The 17,765-nt window shown below is 45.4% G+C and overlaps 1 pseudogene; it reads left to right on the top strand.

Annotated features, from left to right (window-relative positions):
- The first annotated feature begins 6,030 nt into the window (after window positions 1-6,030).
- On the top strand, window positions 6,031-9,974 carry LOC102369707 (annotated as a pseudogene).
- The last annotated feature ends 7,791 nt before the right edge of the window (window positions 9,975-17,765 follow it).

Raw genomic sequence — 17,765 nt, 5'->3', positions numbered from 1 at the left:
AGGGTGGCCATTGCCAGGCTGGGAGAGGGGCGGGGGGTGGACCTGGCCTGGCTGATTCGGAGATTCAGAGATTTTCAGAGATTTTTCATAGAAAATTAGGATTGGAAGGGACTTTAGGAGGTCATGTAGTCCAACCTGCTCAAAGCAGGACCCTCCCCAACTAGATCATCCCAGCTAAGGCTTTGTCTAGCCGGGACAAAGGATGGAGCTTCCACCACCTCCCTGGGTAACCTGTTCCAGCCTTTTACTACCCTTCTAGTGAGAAAATCCTTCCTAATATCTAACCTAAACTTCCCTTGCTGCAACTTGAAACAGTTGCTTCCTGTTCTGTCATCTGTCACCACTGAAAACAGTCCAGCTCCATCCTCTTTCAGACCTCCTTTCAGGTGAAGGCTGCTATTAAATCCCTTCTCAGTCTTCTATTTTCTGGACTAGGTAAGTCCAGTTCCCTCAGCCTCTCCCTATAAGTCATGTCCCTCGGCCCCCTCACCATTTGTGTTGCCCTCCACTTGACTCTCTCCAATTTGTCCACTTCCTTTCTGTAGTGGGGGGCCCAAAACTGAACACAGTACTCCAGATGTGGCCTCACCAGTGCTGAACAGAGGGGAATAATCACTTCCCTTGACCTGCTGACAACACACCTGCCAATGCAGCCCAGTATACTGTTAGCCTTCTTGGCAACAAGGACACGCTGTTGGCTCATATTCACTTTATTATCCATTGAAACCTCCTGGGCCTTTTCTGCAGAGCTGCTGCCCAGCCAGTCAGCCCCCAGCCTGTACTGGTGCATGGGATTCTTCCATCCTAAGTGCAGGACCTTGCATTTGTCCTTGTTGAACCTCATGAGAGTCCATTCAGACCTATTCTCCAATTTGTCTAGGGAACGTGTAGATGAAACGGGGGTTTACTTCATCCTAAATTTAAGTGGTGGGTTTTTAGAAACACTGCTTCAATGTAAGGCAAAGTAAACCCCTGTGTCGTGTACACCCATGTCTTACCTGCCTCTCTGGCGGTGGGTAGTGGAAGGCGAGCTGCTGGTGGGTGGAGTGGTCCCTGGGTTCGGGGGGGGGCGAGGGGCAGGGCTAGTGCTTCCCTCTGTGGCAGTGGCGGCCCCCCCCAGGCAGCACCTGCTTGTGGGCACCCGGCTTGGGCGGTCCTGGGGGGCCCCACAGCCGCAGAGGGAGGGATCAAGTGCCTGCACAGCTCATGCAGACAGGCAAGCTCCAGCGGGAAAAACCAAAAAAGATCAGGCTCGCCACTTTTTTTTTTTCTTTGATGGAGCCTGCCTTTCCAGACTGCTGCGAGGCTGCCTACGTGGGCTGCCTGCACAGTTCCTGAGCCGCACAGAGCCCGGTGCTTCTCTCCACAGCTGTAGGGCAGCAAACTAAAACTCTTCAGATGTGTTTTAGTTTGCTGTGCCCCAAAAAATTTAATGCACATTATGCCTTTGAATGTGCTACAGCGGCTGGAATTAATGTGCAATACGCTGCCAATGCATGCAAACACCAACGCCATTCAAGTGGTACAAAAGCATTTAACTCACCTTAAAGTGTTGTGCACACATGCCTCTTGTTTCATCTACACACACCCTAAGTCACTCTGAATCCTAGCACTACCCTCCAGGACATCTACTACTACCCACAGCTTTGTGTCATCTGCAAGCTTGCTGAGGGGGCACTCTATGGCATCTTCCAGGTTGTTGATGAAGGCATTGAACAAAACCAGCCCCAGGACCGATCCCTGGGCCACTCCACTTGATACCAGCTGTAAACTAGACATTGAGCCATTGAGTACTACTCTCCAGCCAGTTTTCTATTCACCTTACAGTTCATTCATTTCACCTGTACTTCCTTAGTTTGCCTGCAAGAATGTTATGGGCGACTGTATCAAAAGCCATGCTAAAATCAAGGTACACCACATCCATTGGTCTTCCTGCATCCACAGAGCCAGTCATCTCATCAGAGAAGGCCATCAGGTTGGCCAGGCATAAATTGCCCTTGGTGAATCCATGCTGACTGTTCCTAATCACCTTCTTCTCCTCCAAGTGCTTAGAAATGGATTCCTTGAGGATCTGCTCCATGATATTTCCAGGGACTGAGGTGAGGCTGACTGGTCTGTAGGCCCCTGGAGTCTCCATTCTTTCCCCATTCTTTAACATGGGCACTATGTTTGCCCTTTTCCAGTCATGTGGGACCTTTTTTGATAGCCATGAGTTTTCAAAGCTGATGGTCAGTGGCTCTGCAGTCACATCAGCCAACTCCCTCAGCAACCACGGATGAGTCCCATCCGGCCCCACTGACTTGTATATGCTCAGGTTTTCTAAATAGTCCCTAACCTGTTCTTTCACCACAGTTGGCTGCTCACCTCCTCTGCAAACTGTGCTGCCAGGTGCAGTAGTCTGGGAGCTGATCTTGCCTGTGAAGACTGAGGTGAAAAAGGCATTGAGCAGTTCAGACTTTTCTGCATGGACCTCGACACAGTTCCAGTGTAACTTATTATCTGATCCTTGCTGGTGCTCAGGGGACAACTGGATGCCTAATGGATGCCTTTTCTGCATCCTTTTCTGCATTTGGTGAGCATATAACCTTGGGAGCAGAAGTAATGTTTGGGTCCCGTTGCCATTTGTACAATCGTTTAAAATTGACATGAGGGAGCCAGCCGAAAACCATCTAAGGCAGAACTGTTAAGTTGCAGCTCCTGCTTTTCCTCTTAATCCCTCCAGATTCACTTTTTGCTTTTTGGCATGTCATCTTGTTATTCCCCGTTTCATTGACTGAATAGGAGTGTAGGATCTTGTTGGATATGAAAACAGACGCGTTACATACAAAGAGGTGCTAAAACAGGTCACAAACCCTTCAGGGCTTTTGAAGTTTGATGTAAGACTGAATTCCATGGAGACATACATGATTTTACATGCAGTCGCACCCTCAGCTACTAGACTGGGAACCATCCCAGGAACAGCAGATATAAGGCAACATTGGATCTAATCAAGCCCCTAAACTCTGTTTCAAATGATGACAACCTCATTCACCTTGGGTACAGAGAAAAGGTTGACTTTGAGAGTGCTTCCCCCACCTTGCCAATATGATTTCTCTTGTATCTGAAATGAGTTTATGCCATCTAAGTTTCAATTGTCCCCTGAGCACTAGCAAGCATTGGACAATAAGTTACGCTGGAACTTTGTTGAGGTTCACGTGATAGGATGACACAAGGAAAGTTATCTTAAAATATCTGTATAATGTACCACTCTTACACGATCCCTATGTTTTCTGTTTCCTCCCTAACCATAAACTGTTTTCATTGTCTTCTCATGGAATGACCCTCACCTCAGACACAATGCTGAGAAGGAGATTCACTTGCAGCGAAGTTTTCTGGTCATTTGATACCAGCGTGCATGAAGTCCAGGAATCCAGGAGGAAGGAGGATGTAGGTTTATCAAAGCAGAAATAATATGAGCTGGATGTCAATCAGAAAGATTCCTTGTTTTTTCTCCCCTCTGAAGATTTTTTTCCTTCACCAGATGAGTATGTTCACTCACCTGAGAATTAATTTCTTTTCCAGGAGCAAAGATAGAATGAAACCATGGTGGTCATTTTCGATTGATGCTTTCTTATGTCCCTGCCATCAGGATTGCCTATGTGGGAAACAAGGTCTATGGCACTGCCTTCACATGAAGGCTTTGGGGAACAACTGCACCATCAGCGACAAACGCCACTGACATGTGGAGCTGACAGATCTCACATATATCACCCTATATGAGATGTGGTGAGACAGGGTGTGTTTCTTTCCTAGCTCATCCTTTGACTTATCATGTCAATGAGCTCTTTAGAATAGGAGCTTCGCATCTATGTCCAACGTCTGCTATGGTGAGGTCTTGATCTTTGCTGGTAAAAGATGACTCACCTTTAAGTTTTTTTCATGCCTAGAGGTAGGACCTGATGCTGAGTTCCTTTGATTGTCTGTGGTTGAATTAAAGCTCTTCAAATCAAATTCTGCTAGGTGTTATCAAGCAGGGAAATGAATTCCTAAAAAGTATTCTAGTGCTGGAGAATATTCAAAAATGCCCTGGTGTGAATACCTGCCTCCAGGCCACTCATTTCATTCCATTCTTAGTGTATTATATGTGAAGCAGTGTCATAAACCAAGGAGGATTACTGAGTGAAAATGATATGGTAATTATTGCTGGCATCAATATGTTTGAGATCACATACCTCACAAGTCTGACTCCCAGCTTATTTTGAAATGTGCCTAGAGCTCAGGCCTCTCACTTCCTGAGAAAATGCTCTAACAACTGGCCCATGGTGGGAGGGGTGGTGGTAAGCAATGATAGCTTAGGGCCTATTCATTAGAAGACATAAAAAAGACATGACAAGCTCAGACCAGTGCTTTTGCTAAGCAGTTTTTGCTCTGCAGTGACAAACCAGTATGGGAAATACAGAAATTAAACTTGGGTGACTAGGGGATGAAGACATGCAGGAGATGAGAATGGATGAAGTTCATGGAGGCAGCCAGGCATCTCTAGGGCCCAGAGATCTCAGTTACTTACTTAAAAGGGACATTTAGAAAGAAAGCCGAAGTCCAGAAAGGGACTTAAATGTCATGATGTTGAGCTGTAAAGTGCCTGACTTTGGCCTCTGCCACATGGTATACTTAAAACATGATTCACTAGTAAATCACATCTGAAGTTGTAACTTGGCTGTATTTAATAGCATCGTAAGTCAAGGAATAAAGCACAATGTTATTCCGCAAAAAATGTGTAATAACTTGATGATACACCAGGGTCCCCCTCCATTGCCAATTTTGGATGATGGGGTCTGATGTTCAATCCCACCATCACACCTTCTGCCATGCATGTGTGTCATGGGAAGAAGCGTGATTGTGTGGCTTGTACATCAGGTGCCATTGTGCCTTGACCTAAACATCTGGCAGGGGTCTTTTGGTTAGCTGGCACCAATAGTAGAGTCTACATCCTGGGTCAGGAATAGAGATTTCTGTTTAAAACACAGTGAGGGGTAGGAGACAGCAAATGGAATTTACAACAGGCAGCACTGACCGGAGAGCTGCTGGAGGCAGAAAAGCATTGAGTCTGCCCTGCTGGGCTGCTCTCTTCAGGTCCCAGGCCCGGGTGCTCGCTGTTGTGGAGTCCACTCTATGACTCTCGATACAGAGAGAGCCCCTTCATCCTCCTGGCATTTACAGCCCAGAACCCACTGCTGCAGGTCGGTGCCTATATGCTTTGGAAGGAAGGGAGCAGAGGTCAGTCTTTTCAGTAAAATAGGTTCAGACATGGTGGCCAGCCATGATTCCAGGCCTTTGCTCCCATTTGTTCCATAGTTTTCTGGTTTTGCAGCACCTACCATTATTTTCAAGCATCTAGTTGGTCTAATAAAGATATCACCTCTACCATGAGGCCTGATTCCTTTTTTTTTTTTTTGCCATTGCATTCGTCTTAATCTAGTAAGTTTGTTTTAATTGAATGATTGGATAATAAAACCCAGGAGAGGACTAGAAAGTTACAAGTTGCTTTTGCCATTGATGACTGACTTTTTGAAATAAATGACTTAGGGATTCAAAGCTAGCTTTGAAATAATTGAAAGCGTTCTTGAGTTAACTCATAAGCTTTCCAGTTTATGCAGAGAGCAGTGAAATTGGGAAGAGAATGAATCTCTCTAAACCTATATTTTTTGCTGATGAAAAAAAAGGAAGGATAATAACCCCATAGATTCGCATACAGAGGACTAAAATTGCTAGCTCCCCAATATGCTTCTAATTGGATCAAACTAAAATTTTTAAAAGTTATAATTTTAACTTTGTGTTCTCTTGAAACAAAATGTAGCTATGAAGTTAGTAATGAGTTTGCCATTCGATTTTATTTTAATGGTAGATCTACTAGTAAACTGCTTAATTTATCTTTTGGAATTATTATTATTTTTTCTTTATCTGCCATATATGATTGCCATCCAGGCAAAGTTTTCCACAAGTAAAGAAAGATTTAGCAACTATTTTGTCCTTGGTCTGAGGAATTCATTTATGGTGATCTATTGCCTGGTACATCTGGATCATGGATTTTGGTAGCTGAAGGAAATATCCTGCTCTTTCAGGTGGAAAAGGAGAATGAAGGTAAGTGGCATTTCCTGTGAACTGTGCTGGGATGAAAATACTAGACTGGGGGGTGTAGATACTGAACACTAAGGTTAGAGGAAAAACAAAGAATTGGTATTAGTGAAGGTGAGGAACAGAATACAAGCATATCTTCAAGTATGGGCATTTAGTATAGGCCTTTTCCGTGGCCCTCTTGCTCCATAATTGTCCTCTTGCCTCTTCCTCTCATGCGCTGGCACTGGCTACAGCTGGAGGCAGGCAGTCAGACAAACAGACCAGTAGCTTGGTACAGTTTGGGAATTCCTGTGCTCCCATGAATAATCAGTAAGGAGCTGGAATGGCTGGATCATTGGTCTAATCCAGAAGGAAAGGACTAGGGGAGACGGATAGTGCTTGAGTGTAGGTGCGTTGGAGTGAGTTTCAGTACTGAATACCGTAGAGTGCATGTCCTTCATTAGAGGGTCTTTCATTGAATGGCCAGCTAGTCTGATTTATGTTGATGTTCCTTGTGACCATTGAAATGCCTCTCTGCTCTACTCAGCATCCTGTTAACAGTTTCTTGTACTTAGGTGTGTTTCTGCCCAACTGAAATCCTACATCATGGGTCAGAGTCAATGAGAAGTGATGAGTACATTGATGTACTTTGCTGTGCCAAGGGAGCCATGACCTGGCTGTTTCTGAGACAGGTTTGCAGCTGCTTTGGGTCAGTGGAGAAATGCAGACCTGGACCCCCAAGCAGAACAGGGAAGTGGCTCCACTTTGGTTTGCTGTTGACCATTCAAGCAATAGAGTTAAGATGGTCAAAGTGGAGATTCCCTTAGGGAATGATCTGCTTAAGAGCATGGAAAGACTGCAGGACTATAGCAGGTCAGAAATTTTCCAATACCAGTTAGTCTGTTTTTTTCCAGTAACTATCTTGATTTTCTGAGGAACTCGTGAAAAAATAATGAATCATTTTAATTAAGAAATAGCCACAATTCTTCAAGGAATATATACTTTCTCAAATACCTCTAGGAAGACCTGGCGTGCTATTGTAGCTATGAAAGTCCAGAATATATGCGAAAAACAAAGCTTTTTTTGTTAACATCTTTTATTCGACCAACTGTATAGCTGAAAGAGCTGTTAGACAAGCCTTTGGGCACAAAATCAAGCTTCTCTAACATTTCTTCCAGGTATACAGTTGGTCCAATAAAAGATGTAACTGGATAAGCCCTTGATTTTAGGAAGGAGAACATTTTCCGGATTACTTCCAACAAGGTTGTATTAATTCTAGCATATCTATTTAGTGTATTTGTACATTTTTCTGAAAAGAGAGCCCTAAATGACCTGATAGAGATTTGTGTCTGACATTCTGCCTTTCTATCAGTTTGTGTGTCCATTTGTCCAGGCACCCATCATCATGGTATCTGAGTGCTTCATGAGGCTTCAACAAAACTCTAGATGTGAATAAACACAAGAATAGTGGAAAACATCAGATTGGCATCTGCCCCCACTACCCAAAAATGCAGCAGGAGAATGACTTAGAGGAGAGGCACTGGAACAGGACATCGGAGACTAGGTTGCTGGTGGCAGCTATACTAGTGATCTGGTGTGTTTCTTTCTCCTCTCATTCTTTGACTTCTATCATTTGAGACAGCAAGCTGTTTGGAACAGGAGTTGCCCATCTAGGTCCAGGATCTGCTGTGGTGAGGTCTTGATCTTTGTTGGTTAAAAAAAAATAGCTTTGACTATGGCAAGACTGTCACTTAATCGGTGCGGTATCTCAGAATCGAAATGGGCTGCTGGGAAGCTGGGACCCGTTGCTAAGTGGGAGTTAGTTACTTAGATAGAGGCTGTAGTTTCCTTGAGCTAATTCCTGCTTCGTTTTGCATGGTGAAATGTCATGTATGCAGCTGCATAACTGCAGCTTTGGAAACTTGTGCAGAGTTTGCAATTCTGTTTCCTACAGAAATGGGGGTTGGAATTGTCCTCCATGTGTACTGTCCTGAAGGAAGTCCCTTCCTTGTTTAACCGCCAGACCTAGTTATTAGGGTATAAGCCCAAGAAGCAGGAGACCCAAGTTTAAACCTCCCTCCCATCTTCTGTCCTTCAGCATTGCCTAGAGTATTTTCCATCTACTCTTGAGTGGATAAATAGCACTGGGAAAGTTTCTTCACAGGCTGCTTTCTTCCCATCCAGGAAAGCAGCCACCTCACTGACCACTGCATTTTCTAGCTAGCTGACTTTCTTCTAGTTCCCCATGTCTCTTGGCTGCTTAGTGGGCCAGAATAATTGGGGAGGCTGGGGAGGTGTCTGTATTGTACTATGTAGTAGCTTGGTGCCTGGAGCAGCAACAGGTTATGAGCTCGTACCAGTAGAAAATGCAGATTCCAATCCCCAGGTTCAGGGCAGTCTTAGCATGGACTGAGTGCTCCAACTGTTCAGTTTAGCAATGCACAATGTCCAAATTAGAGACAAGAGATAAGAGACAAGAGCCCCCTGTAAGATTTGAAAATCATAACCTGGCGGGTTCTCTGATAAGATTGCTCCTTCATTTAGGTGGACTTGTTAATCAATGAAATCAAAGTCCCCCTGTCCCAAGAGTCAAAGTCTAATTTGAACCTTGGCCATGGGAGAAGAGCCCTTTGTTATCATTTGTTACTGATTAATGATGCATTTTTCCCAGACTACTATTTCAGGCTTTCCAGGCTATGTGCATACCTGCATAAGCATACGATACTGTACATATGTGTAGTTAGGATGCTCAACACACATGTGCACACTTGCAAGTCCCAAGGTGAATTTTAAACTATGTAAGTGCCAAAATCTGCAGTTATATGGCTGTGTAAATGCCATTGAGGGATGCAAAGCAAAACAGAATTTAGCCCTTCTGGGTTTTATCCTTCTGAGTGATTGCTGCTCTCACCACTCCCTTTTCATCTTAGGTGGGAAATCATGAGGAATATTACTGGGGGAACAGCACCTCAGTGTCAGAGTTCATCCTGCTGGGGTTCTCCAGCCAGCCCAAGACGCAGCTGCTGCTGTTTGTGCTCTTCCTAACTATCTACCTGGTGACTCTTTTTGGGAACAGCCTCCTCATCACCCTTGTCAAGACTGACTGTCGTCTCCACACACCCATGTACTTCTTCCTGGCCAACCTCTCCTTCCTAGACATCAGCTACACCACCACCACCGTTCCCCAGATGCTGGTCCACCTCCTCTCCACAAAGAAAAGCATTTCCTATGCTGCCTGTGTTGCTCAGATGTTCATCTTCCTCTCTCTGGCAATAATTGAGTGTATACTCTATGCTGTAATGGCCTATGACCGGTACGTGGCCATATGCCACCCTTTGCGCTATACCATCATCATGAACAGGTCAGTCTGTGTCAAGATGGCCATCAGCTTCTGGGTATCTGGCTTCCTTCTTTCCATAATGAATACAGGCTTCACCATGAGGTTGCCCTACTGCTTAAATGAAATCAATCACTTCTTTTGCGAGGTGCCAGCCATCTTGAAGCTGGCCTGTGCAGACACACGCCTCACTGAGCAGGTGACCCTTTTGATGGCAGTTATACTACTCCTGACCCCATTGTCTTTGATCCTAATCTCCTATGTATTCATCCTGGAAGCCATCCTGAGGATCAGCTCAGCTGAGGGGAGGTTCAAAGCCTTCTCCACCTGCACCTCACACATCACTGTTGTGACTCTCTTCTATGGTACCGCCATGTTCATGTACATGCGCCCAGCCTCCAGCTACTCACCCGAGCGGGACAAAATGTTTTCCCTCTTGTACAATGTTGTGTCTGCCCTCCTGAATCCTCTTATCTACAGCCTGAGGAACAAGGAGGTCAAAGGAGCCGTACTCAAAATGATGGGCAAGACAGACCACTGAGTTACGGTGGAGGAGGAATGGTCCTGTGGCTTCCAGATCCTCGGTTCTGGATCCTAGTCTGGGAGGGGAGTGGGGTTTAGTGACTTATAGCTAGTGTAGAGAAAAGTCAGGACGTCTGGCTATTTCTCCATTCCTGGAAAGTACAAAGGTCTCATGAATGAGGGCAGGGTGGGGATGGGAGTCAGTACTGTTGGATTGTCTTCTTCAAAATGAGAGAGAAATTGTATCTTACAGGCTAGAGTCACGGGGACTGCAATTCAGATCACCTAGATCTGGGCCAGACTGACAATAAAACTTTCAGAAAGATAAAAGTCTACATTCAAAACCCAGGAGTCCTGACTGGTTATGCCTGTGAACCACACTGATCCTCAGGCTTGATCCACTCAGGTTAAATGATCTGAATCATTATTCAAGTGGTAGAACATTTTCAGAGAAACTCTCAGGACATATGAAAATCACTACTGCAGTCATCTCTTTTAGACTTAGGTAAGGTCACATTTTTGCCAGTGTAGCCATGTTGGCTGGGGATGCTAAATAATCATAAGCAAAATCCCTCTTTAGGACACAGGGGGTGCATCTACACAAGACACTTAGTGCACAGCAGCCTACTAACACTGCGTAGTAGTGCATCACAGCATGGACAGTGCTAATACGCTCCTGTGCAGTATTATTAGGCTACTGTGCAGTAGTGTCACTAAAAAGGCATTTGCTGGCACTCCTGCGCAGTTCCTCTAGTTTCTGCATGTTTAGCTAGTACTTCATTAAGCATGTACTAAATTAAATGTGCAGTAACTACTGAGCATTAATGAATGTGTAGACACACCCAGAAATGCTTCCAAAAGAGGGCTTTTCCCAGCTTTGACTTAAGTTGTTCAAAGACGTTGTGTAGCCAGTCTGGTGATAAAGCCTCTTCTGTCAGTATATGCTCTGTCCTCACAAACCAACACCAGCCACTCTCAAAATGTCTCTCTTTGATATGCTTGCAGGCTGCTAAGGTGGGTGGTCTCACAGTGGCTTCACTGCTTCATTTCTGGGTTTATCGCATGAGACTTGGTGGGATGACATTATCAAGGCGAGCGCCCCTGATAGTGCCAAGGGTCAGGTGTAGATGCACCCATTATGGCACAATATAACTGGGCAGGTACAGCTACTGGGGCCAAGGCTTTATACTGAAAGCAAACTCTGGAGAGCCTGAGTTGGTGTTGGAAGCAATATATGTCCTTCTTTGTTCCCCCAAGGCTGAAATTCACCCTTCTGCTAAGAACCCAACAAGATATATAGTCCATTGACAGGGTTCTGCCCACCCAGAACTTACCTTGTTTTATAATAGGAGGAAACTGCTGCATGGACACAAGGCATGTTAAAATTAATGCAATGGTGCCCATGTACGAAGTTAGACCTCAGTTACTAAACGTGTAACCAAAGTGGTGCAACTTTCTGTGTTTATTGGTTTTGTATTTGTTCAGACATAACTTCTCAGAACAGGAGCAGCATGGTACCTAGTCTTTTTTTTGTGCTCTTGAAGAGGGAAACACATTAATGAAGCTGAACTTCATGAAAAGAGAAATGTCCATTAATATATTGGTTCAGTTTATTCTAGTTGGTTTCTGAGACTTTTGCTAAAAATGGCACAAATATTTGGTATTTGTATGTTGCAGCCACTTGTGATGTTGCAGCCAGGTATTTGTGATGTTGCAACCATGATGATCTAGGAATTATGTGAAAGGCAAGGGTTTTGGAGGGTGATATCTTTATTTACTGCAGAGTTATTCCAGATGATTGTTATGCATATCCTTGGGCTATTAAAACAGGAAACATAATTTCATAATTGCCAGGTGAAAAAAATGTTTTCCAAATGTACTAGCTATTATAAAAGGTAAATTTTTCACCTTTTACATTTCCTCCTTTTTGCAATTAAAGGTAGTGGTAATGATGGGGAAAAATGCAAATGCAAAACTTGAAATGAAAATAAAAAGTGTTTTGTAACCTCAAAATGAACTACTTTAAGTAATGTTGCACAAGTTTGGGGCATAGTTTGAACTTCATTATTGGTGCTTGTGCATGGATGACATTTGCAATCAAGAGAGCTCAAAGTAAAGGAAAATACAAGAAAATCTCAACTGGTTAGTGAACCAAGAAATGTATATTTCAAGTTGTGTTTTCTCAGAAAGGGCACATACGCTACCCTAAGGATGCTGCAGTAGAAACACCAGTAGACTAACTCCTTCTTTTTACACAATATAAAAAAGAGACATTACAGGTAATTCTTTCCTACATATATAATTCCAGTGTTGGTTGCATTACAGATTCAGTGCATTGGTCTTTGTTAATTTTTCATATGCCTTCTCCAACTTCATGATGTATCTGTAAAAGCCTTGTATAGGGAGGTATTAGCTTTTTAGTGGATGACACTTTAGATCAGGGATGTCAAGCATACAGCTCTTAGGCTGGATCTAGCCTACAGCGCCACTCTATCCAGCCTGCCCAGGTACTATAGACTGTAAGGTGGATAGAAAACTGGCTGGAGCATCAGGCTCAGAGGGTAGTAATAATGGCTTGATGTCTAGTTGGCAGCCAGTATTAAGTGGAGTGTGCCAGCGGTCGATCCTGGGGCTGGTTTTGTTCAATATGTTCATCAACGACCTGGAAGGTGGCACAGAGTGCACCCTCAGCAAGTTCATAGGTGACACCAAGCTGTGGGGAATAACAGATATGCTGGAGGGTAGGTCTAGAATTCACAATAACCTAGACAAATTGGAGGACTGAGCCAAAAGAAATCTCATCTGGTTCAACAGCACCAAGTGCCACGTCCTGCACGTAGGACGGAACAGTCCCATGCACTACTACAGGCTGGGGGCCATCTGGCTGGGCAGCAGCTCTGCAGAAAATTGCCTGGGGGTTACAGTGGACAATAAGCTGAATGTGAACAAACAGTGTGCCCTTGTTGCCAAGAACGCTAACGGCATACTGGGCTGTATTGCTAGGAGTGTTGCCAGGAGGTCAAGGGAAGTGATTATTCCCTCTATTCAGCACTGGTGAGGCCACATCTGGAATAATGTGTTAAGTTTTGGTCTCTCCTCTACAGAAAGAATGTGGACAAATTAGAGAAAGTCCAGTGGAGGGCAGCAAAAATGGTTCGGGGGCTGGGGCACATGATTTATGAGGAGAGGCTGAGGAAACTGGGCTTATTTAGTTTAGGGAAGAGAAGACTGAGAGGGGCTTTAATAGCAATCATTAACTACCTGCTGGGTGCTTCTAACGAGGATGGAGCTAGACTGTTCTCAGTGGTGGCAGATAACAGAACAAGGAGCAACAGTCTCAAGTTGCAGCAAGGGAAGTTTGCTCTGACTGTTATTCACCTGCACAGTTATGACTTGCCACTAGAGGTCTGGTGAGCAGGGGCAGGACTTGGAGCAGGACCCACTCACTAGTCCTGCTGGACAAGGAGCGTACCCATCACTGCATCAGTTGCAGTGAGAGAAGCTTCCCTGGGGCTCTCTGGTCTCACTGAAACCAACTCAGCAGCTCTGCACTGAGGGCAAGGCTGTCAGGACTTAAGCCTGCCGGCCCTGCTCCCATTACAGAGCCACTTGACTGTTTCAGCCAGACCAGTGTGCTCCGGGGTTGCTGCCCTGGATCGTACTTGCTCTGAGCTTCATGTAGCCTGATGCTTTTTTCTTTGGAGCTCAGGTAGTGCTTGTCTCCCGTGCCTCCGCTTTTGGGAGGCACCACTCTGCCCAACCTCCCCAAGGGGTGAGGCGCTGTGCCCGGCTCTGCTGTTCCCCAGCATCTCTGCTTGCCGTGAGTCAGGAGCAGCCACTGCATTCTGGGATACTGGTGGACTTAAACTTGGGCAGAATAGCTGTAGGAAGCGGCTACACAGTAATGGAACAGGAACAAAATTAGGCGGATTGAAGATAATCCTGCCCTGGAGTTTCATAATTGTAAATGGAACAACGAGTGCTTTAAGCCACTATAAGGTATTAACATGCGGCCAGCTCAGGGGTTCAAAGATCTAGATGGGAGAGTCCTGAAATGTAAACATCAAGTCCTGGCTAAATGACCGCAGGACAGCATTTGTCCCAGATTTCCCTCAACGCAGTTCAGCTGGAAGACGGTGCTGGAGGGAGCGAGTGCCAAGCCCAGCTCCAGTGGCAGTGGCAGCCAGGAGGTTGCAGAAGCAGCAGTAAATGGGGCTGGGGCCAGCTGGGTGCAGAGGGTGCCCTCTGGGGTGGTGGCTGTGGTGCGACCTGTCCCTGATGGCTGGGACACTGCCCCTGACTCTGCTGTGTCGGCAGGTGGGCTCCTGCTGCCCGCCTGCCCACCCCTATTGCTTTGTGTGCACTCAGGTGGGTGGCACGGGGGCTGTGGGCAACCTGTTCCCCTGGGCTGGCAGCAGCGGTGACAGCACAGGGGTGGATGGGGGGAGATGTGCTCCCCTCTGCAGGGGTCAGGGCAGGTAGTGGGGTGGAACCACATGACACCCCTACCTGGACACTGGCCTCATGTGTCCCTCTTTTGCATTTTGAAAAGGCAGTCACTCTAAAGACATGTTCAGGAACAGAATTCCCTGGGTGTGTAAGCATCTGAAGTGCCACACAGATGAGCACAAACAGCCACTGAGATGACCCAGAAAGAACAGACCGTCACCCTTAGAGCCCCATCAAATCAAACTTTGAGCGCATGTTTTATCTGAGATGACAGTAACCATTACCGTGCCATATTAAATGTTAGAACGTGTTCTGAATGTTTGCAGGGGAGCACGTACTATGATTTCAGCCTATTCTGGGCAGGGCTGGAGCCAGCTGTCATGTCCCCCTCGCTCCCCCTGGACACTGAACCCAACACAGGTGCCACAGCTCTCACATCTGCCTGTGAGGATGTGCAACCCCTGCACCCAGAGCCCATGCTCTCCCTGCCCCATGCCCGGCACTGCCCAGCCTAGGAGTGCCTTCCCTGGCACACAGGGGCGAGATGAGGCTCTGCCACTGGTAGTCCTGAACTGGCTCAGGTGAGGTGCCAGATCTGGAACTGACAATCAGGAATTCAAAACTCTGGTGCTGTCCTAAGTCTGGTATCGACCAAAAAATATGAGTCAGGAGCTTGAATTTCATAGATTCATAGATGCTAGGGTCGGAAGGGACCTCAATAGATGATCGAGTCCGACCCCCTGCATAGGCAGGAAAGATTGCTGGGTCTAGATGACCCCAGCTAGATGCCTATCTAACCTCCTCTTGAAGACCCCCAGGGTAGGGGAGAGCACCACCTCCCTTGGGAGCCCGTTCCAGACCTTGGCCTCTCAAATTTAGATGAGAGAGACAATTATAACTACAGTTAGGCAACAGTGGTCAACCAAAGACGTCCTGCTTCAGTCTGTTCCACTGTTTCAGCAACAACAGACACTTTTCCTAATTCTGAAATGAACTAATTCAACTTTACTGCAATTTCAAGCCACTGCTATTTGACTTGCCCTCTGTTTTGATTTCATTCTTCATTACCAACCCTTCAGACATTTGAAAACTGCTCTTCTGTCTCCCTTCAGCTGCTTTTTCTGCAAGCTAAACATGCTTATTTTTCTCAGCCTCTCTTTGTAGAGCTTCCCTTTCAAACCCTTTATTATTTTGTTGGGCTTTCTTTAGCTTCTCCACATCCTTTTTAAAATGCCCAGAACTGCATACAAGCCTTCAGATCAGGGGTGACCAATCCATGGCATGTGTGCCACAAGTGCGGTGGGTGGCCTCTATGTGGCATGTGGCAGATCAGGGGGGTACAGGCAGCAAGCACAGTGGTAGATAGGGCAGGGAGCAAAAAACAAAGCAGCAAACTGGGCAAGGAGCTCAGGAAAGGAAATAGAAAGCAGAGCAGCAGATCAGGCAGGGAAACACAGGACTGGGAACAGAAAGCAGGATAATGGACTAAGCAGCAGGAGAGGACTGGCAGTTGGGGAGGGTGTGGGGGTAATTTTGTGGCATACTTGCCCAACAGGTTGTCCCCCAGTGCTCTAGATGAGGCCTATCCACCACTGATTAGAGCAGCACTACCACCTCCTGTGTCTTAGAAACTTTTATGCAGCTACATCACGTTGTTGATTCAGACTGGATCACAGGATCCACCAAAACACCAACTCTTCTCAGCAGTGCTGCCGTCCAGCCAGTTTTTCCTGTTCTTTATTTGTGCTTTCAATTGTTTTTCCTCAGCTGTAGTGCTTTGAATTGGTCTCCTTTGAACTTCATCCTGTTGTTTCTAGTCCAGATCACCGATCTATGAAGATTTTTCTGAATTTTGCTCCTTCCAGGGTGTTTGCAATCCTTTCCAGTTTCAAGCCATTTGAAAATGTGCTCAGAAAGCTCTCTGTCCCTGCATTCAAATCATTAATACTCCTTTTAAGCAGCACTGGATGCAGGATGCAGTTGTTAGACTCTGCTCAAAACCTCCTGCTGTTCCAACATCGATCCATTTATAATTACTTTTTGCTTGCAGCTTTTAATTCAGGTGTCTATCCACCCTGCAGTAAGTTTACCTAGTCCATGTTTCCCTGATTTGTCTATGAGAAGTTTGCGTGGAACTTTGTTAAAAATCTTACTGAGCTCCGAACACAGCGTGCACACTGCATTCTCTGCCGTCACGTAACTAAATACTTTGTTGAAGAGAGAGATCAAATTTCTTTGATGCCATTTGTTCTTAGCAAATTGATGCTGGCTGCTTGTGATCAGCCTCTCCTCCAGATGCTCACACATTAACTTCTTAAAAATGAGCTCCAGTAACTTCCCAGGTATTGAAGTTGGGCTGATCTGTCTGCAATTCCATGGGTCCTCCTTTTTTAAAGAAGGGAACAATGTTGGTCCTTCTCTAGTCCTCTGGTACTTCACCTGTTCTGCCTCTTGATAAATATAATAATTGCCATGGGCTCTGAGAGCTTTTCTGCCAGTTCCTTCAGTAGCCTGGGATGAAGTTCATCAGATCTGGCTGACTTGAATTTTTTTTTAAACCAATCAAAAACTCTCTTTTGTTATCCCTGAACTTTTTCTCTTGTCTAATTTTTATTAGCTGTCTTGTTTCAGATTTCTTTTTTTTAATAAGAGTTAGGCCAGGTAGCTTTTCAGCACTTCTGCCTTATTTTCAGCCTCTGTTAGTAGCACAGCCTGGCTCTTTAGCAAGGGACCAACAACTTGCTTCGTTTTTCTAGTCTGACCAGTCTATTTTTAGAACTCCTCCTTGTTGCCCTTAACTTCCTTCACCAAGTGTAACTCATTTTTCACCTTCGCCTCCTTGATTTTGCCCGTGAAAGTTTCTGCTATTTATTGCTATGCTTCCTTTCTCACCTTCCTGTCCTTCAGTTGCCTCTACATTTTCCTTTTGATTATAAGGCATCTAAAGAAGCTCCTTGTGCAGCCACATTGGTCACCTGCTGTTCTTTTTATGCTTCCATCATGTCAGAATAACTTGTTATTGCGCCTCCAATTCATGCTCTTTAGAGTCTGCTAGACATCCTGGGCCACCTTATCCTTCAGTCTGTCCTCCCAAGGCATCTCACCTACTATTTCCCTGAAAATTGCCCTTTTGCAATCCAGTGTCTTTGTTCTGCTGACCTCGTGCTTTCCCTGTCTTAGAATGATGAAGTCTACTAATCTCCCATTATCCTCACGTCCTCAACCAATTCTTCCCTGTTGGTCAGGACAAACTCCAAGAGAGTTGATTCACTAATCATATCCTTCACTTTTAGGAACAGAAAGATATTTTCCAAATCATTTAGGACCTTGCTTGAGATGTTAAGTTTGGCTGTATTATTCT

Source organism: Alligator sinensis, unplaced genomic scaffold (assembly GCF_000455745.1).
Source record: "Alligator sinensis unplaced genomic scaffold, ASM45574v1 scaffold2076_1, whole genome shotgun sequence".
Taxonomy (NCBI): Eukaryota; Metazoa; Chordata; order Crocodylia; family Alligatoridae; genus Alligator; species Alligator sinensis.
Note: the sequence above shows the minus strand (reverse complement) of the source record. Positions and strands in the feature narration are given on the sequence as shown.